Here is a 6000-nt window from a genome sequence, read left to right as displayed (position 1 = left end):
CGCCTGCCTTCTCAGCGCGGCCCGCGCCCGGGGGCGGGGCCAGCTCAGGCCGCGCCCCCGGCCGCCCGGCGGCCCGCGGTGGCGCTTGCGGCCTCTCACCCCGGGCGGGCGAGTTCTGGGAAAGCCCGGCCCAGGGCGGGGGCTCCGCTGCCGCCCGCGTCGCCGTCCGGGCAGCTTGCAGAGCTCTGCGGGCGCGGAGCGAAGGAGCGGCGCCGGGCGGGGGCGCACACGACGACGCGGGACCGGGTGGGCGCGGCGGCGGCGGCGGGCGGCGCGCCCCGGGCTCTGCCTCCTGGGCACTTGCCCGGCTCTGCGCGCTCCTGTCGTCCGCTCCGCCGCTGACACACGGTAGCGAGGACACCCGACGCTGCCAGCGACAGGCGCGTCCCAGAGGGACGCTGCACTTGGGGACTCCGGCGCGACCGGCCAGAAGAGGAAAGGTGAGGAGGTGTTTCTGTGGCTCGGTTCCTCAGGCTTGGAGAAGGGGAGAGATGGGCTTTTAATCTCTGAATCCAGTAGACCCGGCCAGGGGCAGCAGCCTCACTCCGCGTACCTGGCGGGAGTACAGGTAGCTACGCCCCTCCCCAGGGGAGAACTGAGGCAGGCGACTCTCTAGGGGGCGCGGGCCAGCCCTCACATGGGCTGGAGGATACCCTGTTAAGTGCTTCCTTCGCCCCTTCAAATGTTTGCCTCGGGTCTCCACTGCATTTTGTGTGTGCAGTACAAAGAAGTAAAAGTATAAGCTCTTGCTGAGGCGGCCCCCTAGCCGCCAGTATTTCACGGAAAGTGCTCAAGAGATTGTTCCTGGAGCGATTAGCTACATCAGGTCCTAGAAAATGTAATATTGGACCTGGTCTCACTTTCACTGGTAACTAGAATGGCTACGTCTTTTTTCTTAAAGTCCTCTAATGCTGTGATAATGAATAACCTAGAAGGAAAAGTCTTTCTTGTGTCTAATGTTAAATGCACAGTGTAAATTTACGGTTCCCCCCCGCACATCTTGCCTGGTATTTAAGCCATGAGAACACTTGGTTCAACTGACTCAACTAATTATTCAGTGTAAGATCCATCATTCAAAGATTTTTAGCAGCCTCATTTTAAAGAGGGAGCTCCCTCAATAGATGTCAAGTAGGATTCACTTGATGGAAAAGTTTTATTTCCACATGGTTCTTAATTTTAGTTTCATCATGCAGAATTTGCCAGTAGGTCATTTAGATCTCTGCAGGATTAGTGAATTTCCTTGTGTTTCTGGTAGGAAGCCCTGGTAGGGATAGGGTGGAGCCACTGCCGCAGAATGGACGCAGCCGAGGCCGAGAGTGCTGCACCCCACCAGGAAGAATTTTTGAGAGCCTGTCTTGGGAGGTGGATGCAGGTGACCCTGTAGATGCCCTTACAGGGCCAGTTGGCATTGGGGGTGAAGGGGTGGCGGACTATCTCTGGATGCTGTATGTAGCCATGTCTTCGTGGATAGTTGCTGAAGGATGCCTGATGATGCTGTCTTCTAGAACATCCTTTGCTCTTCCTGAGTGCCCTTCCTGCTCCATTTTACCACTCTAAATCCTAACCATCCTTCAAGCTAAGTCTTTGTTGCTGCTGTGAGACCTTCCCTGATACCCCAGCCCCAAATAGTCGACATTCTCCAGCTCTGATGCCTGCAGCATTTTATTGAATACCTCCCTAGCCTTTCTTCTCTCAGCGTTCTTTGAGAGTTATTTATGTAGATGTTTCATTTTCCTTACTGAAGGAATTAACTGTGGCTTTCTTGGCACAGAGCTTGCGCCTAGAAGGCCCTCTAGAAATAGTGTTACGACTTTGTTTCTTCAATACAAATCTCTACTTTGGAAAAGGAGATAATATAACCAAAAGGATTCAGAGAAGAACATAATGTTTACCATTCAAATTGTCCTCCATTTACAGCCCCACAGGGAAAATTTTCCTTATACCTAGGAGCCATGCATAATAATCATCTTTGGTCCAAGCCTGGGGATCAAGTAAGAGCTGGAGGGACAGTCTTCCAGTCCTTATAGTAACATAAGCTCCTTGGATGTACTCCAAGGTTGACCTGTGTCATTAAAATTTCCATGCTCCAGTGCATTGTGGTGAAGCTAGATTCCGATGAAGGTGGTTGGTTTTCTTTTTGTATTTGCAACTGTTCTTAATCACAGTCTTCCCTGGGCTTTTGTCGTGTATTTTAAACAATTCATTTGATGTGCAATTTGTTACCTACAAATTTTTAAATGAATAAAGGAAAATTGAAAAGAATTGTGCTTGCTGTTTTCTAAAGCAGAGAGCAGGGAATGCTTGCCCTTCCTGGGCAAGAGGAGATATTTGCAGGGAGCGAGGCTGCTGTGCACATGTGTGTTGGCAGTGCCTGCCTTCCACACACCTGGCTGGCAATCGGCCTGTAGAGGACAACAACTGCTTCGGTCTGGACTCCTTCTTTCTCTGCCTGGGCTCCCTCTGCTTGTGGGGAGAAGGGGTCCAGGGGAGCACAACAATTTAGAGCTTCGGATTCAGAAGGAGTAGTAGGGAAGAGGTGAGAAAAAGCAGTAACTGCTTAGAGTGTGGATTTGTTTGATCAAGTTACTTTCCTCTGGATACTTGGTTGAGATCTTGGCATTGAGCAAGTGGGAATTTGGTTGGGAGAGGGAAGGCAGGTGGCTGGGGAGCATGATACTGCTGTAGAAGGGCTGGGAGGTATTGATGGGGGGGGCTTAGGGAAGCATGTGGCCCAATTATGTGGGGGTCCCCAAGAGGAGAGTTGGAGATGGGGAACTGGGGAGTAGAGAAAGAAGAATATATCAAAGATGCACTTTGCCATGGGCCAACTATGGGGCCTAGAAAGGAAGAGAAAACTCTCTTCAGCATCATGGGGTCTTCTCTGCTCCCATGGTATAGAACTCAGGCTTGTTTTTATTAATGCTGTAATTCATCTGTGTTGTGGCTTAAATAGGTTTTCATGAGCCAGATTGGAACTCGGCCCTCTGTCCAGTAGGGTAGCCACAAGCCACATAGGGCTATTTGCATTTAAATTTAAGTTAGTTAGAATTAAATGAAATTAGTCCCATTTCAAGTGATTGTTACATGTTGCTAGTTGCTACCGTACTGGACAAGGAAGATATATAACATTTCCATCATCTCAGAAATCTGCCCTGGGATATTGTTCTAAAGGATTAATGACTATTACTCTCCAGTGTACTAATTTACAAATCAAATTTAGTCATAAATTAACAATTTCCTGTTCATAGTCCCCTACCAAGTCTATTTAGATGAGAATAATAATAGTAGTTGTTGTTGCTAACACTTATATAGTGCTTACTACGTGCCAGGCAACGTTCTAAGCACTTTACATCTGTTACTTCATTTAATCCTAACAACATTAGGTGGTAAATGCCAGAGACCTGTTATCCCTTACCTGCAATTCCAAAGTTAAAACAAACAAACAAAGAAAAAAAACCAACAACTCTCAAAACTGTGGTTTTCATAAGTTTGGCTACAAAATTTGGTCATGAGGTTATTATGGTCTTTATTTTTCTCTCCTGGTAAGAACATTTATACATTTTAATTTCAAAAACAATTGGACATGTTTGCTGCAGATCCCACCTATAGCATTATTTAATATATGGCACATGTACTGTTTTACCATTACGAAAGCCAGAAACCTTCTGATTTTGGATAAGGACATATGGATCTCCCTTACTATGCCCCTTTTGAAGATGGGAAAACTGAGAAACTAAAAGGTCATGTAACTTGCTTGAAATCAGAGCAAGAAAGTGCCAGGGCCGGGATTCAGTCAGAGCAGCCCGGCTCCAGACTCCGTTCCCTTGACCATTGTGCTTTCGTGAAACAACCTCTGGGCTCATTACCCAAAACAAATGACTGGCCCTTTTTCTGCTGAGTGAATCCAAATAGCTTTAACTTGCCTCATTAGAAAGTTTCAGATAGGACTATAGCTAAATTGGTTAGTAGCTGGGGTTCTGAAACTTCCTGGTAGGGTTTCAGAGGATCTGGATCAATCTGGATCTGGGTCTTCTGAGTTGGAAGTCTTTCCAGGGAAGACTGTGAGGTTCTCTCTTCTTCTGGGAGGTTGATTAGAACTGCAGGGCTGGTCTGGGGTCAGGAATGGACTTCTCACTTTCTCTCTCCAACTGGTCCCTTCTTGGCTTTTTGGTCCAAATCTGCATTTGAAGAAACTCTTTAGTAACCCCAGGCTTTCTCCTTTGAGTGTAAGAAGATGTTCTGAAGGCTCCACCATCTGTGTGGACCTTACAGCATGGATTCTGCAGGACCCCTATGTGCCTGTGTCCCCTGAGCATGTGTACCTCTCGTGGCATAGTCTCCAAGGCCCCTAGTGGTCATGGTGACTCCAGTTATAATAGCTTAAGGTGTAGGGACAAGGCACTCTTGGTCAAGTACAAGGACTCTAGAGTCAAATTTACCTAGTTTTACATAAGCTTTGCCATCTACTAGTTGTACAACCTTAGACAAGAAGTTAACCTTTCTGTAAGATAGTAATTTTACAGGGTTGCTCTGAGACCCAAGTAAGATAATGCACTAAAGCACTTTGCATAGTGCCAGGCACATAGCCAGCGCTCAAAAAGTTAGCTACTAATATTGTCTTTTCCCTCTGGACCTACCTAAGTCTTGCCAGTATGCAACTTTAGGCTTTGGAAAGACGTGTGGTAGGTTGAATAATGCCAGTGGTCCCCCAAAGTTGTCTAAGTTTTAATCCCTGGAACCTGTAAATATGTTACTTAACACGTCAAAAGGAACTTCACAGATGTGATTAAATGAAAGATTTTGAGATGAGGGGTTATCCTGGATTACCTGGGTGGGCTCAGTGTAATCAAGGGGGTCCTTATGAGAGGGAGACAAGAGGATCAGAGTCCCTAGCAGGAGGTAGGGGTAATGTAAGGAAGGGGTCAGGAGCCGAGGAATGCAGGCTGCCTCTAGGAGCTGGAAAAGGCAAGAAAACAGATTCTTCCCTAGAGCCTCCAGAAGGAAGTCAGCCCTGCCAACCCATTTTAGACTTCTGGCCTCCAGAACTGTAAGATAACAAATGTGTATTGTTTAAGCCACTACATTTGTGGCAATTTGTCACAGCAGCAATAGGGAACTAATAGAGTGTGGAAGAGAAAACGGAAAGTGGTAAGGAGGGAAATGAAAGCTGTCAAAATAAGAGAACAGTAATAGCTAGCATTTAGTTTGAACTTTGCTAGGTACAGTTCTAACTACTTTGTGTGTATTAACCTGTCATCCTCACAGCAGTTCTCTTACTTTTATTATCTGCGTATCACAGAAGACGAAACTCAGGCACTGAGAAGTTAGGTAACTTACCCAAGGTTACACAGCTAGTACCGGGTAGAGCTGGGATGTGAATCCACATAGTCTGGGACTCTTAATTGTTACCCACATGACTCCCCAAAGCAGGCATTTCTGTCTGCTAAGGCTGACAGTACTGGCCACTGAGTGGTATGTTACTGTAAAGAAGGAAAAAGCAGTTTTTGAATAGGCAAGAAGGAGGGTGATGTAGTCCCCATACACCAAAAAAAAAAAAAAAAAGAAAAGAAAAGAAAAAAGAAACATGTGTATCAGAGTACTTGGTAAGCTTTTGCCATTTCTATCTCATATAATATGTGTGGACAGCTTGAAGCTGGAGGACGCTGGTTCTGGGAGCAGTTCCTGTGCTGGCCTCCCTCTCGGGTTCCCACCTCTGTGCCTACAGCAGCTCTGCTCACTTACCACAGACCGCTGGCCCCGGCGCCCTGTTGGCTCCGCTTCCCACCTCTGCCTGTTTATTGGATTTGCCTCATTCCTGACTCTCTGCTCCAGCCCTGAATTCCACCTCCTTCTGGCCCTTCAAATGCTCAAACTTGAGATGATTTGTGTCGGGGCCCGGATGGTGAGGTACCTCTGTGACTGCTGGGAGGGTGGCTGGTGGTTATTTCTTCCTTTTCCTTTGGTTTAGCTGGCTGTTGTTGACTTTCTAGCTGTGCTGCT

At 47.2% G+C, this 6000-nt stretch overlaps 1 protein-coding gene across 1 annotated transcript in view; it reads left to right on the top strand.

Annotated features, from left to right (window-relative positions):
* The first annotated feature begins 333 nt into the window (after window positions 1–333).
* PLCE1 (phospholipase C epsilon 1) overlaps window positions 334–6000 on the top strand; it is a 315415-nt gene continuing 309748 nt past the window's right edge. The window contains exon 1 of the mRNA XM_060285871.1: window positions 334–440. The gene's annotated coding sequence lies outside the window, so the exon portion shown is untranslated. The remainder of the gene's footprint in view (window positions 441–6000) is intronic.

The sequence above is a fragment of the Globicephala melas genome, chromosome 16 (assembly GCF_963455315.2).
Source record: "Globicephala melas chromosome 16, mGloMel1.2, whole genome shotgun sequence".
Lineage (NCBI taxonomy): Eukaryota > Metazoa > Chordata > Mammalia > Artiodactyla > Delphinidae > Globicephala > Globicephala melas.
Note: the sequence above shows the minus strand (reverse complement) of the source record. Positions and strands in the feature narration are given on the sequence as shown.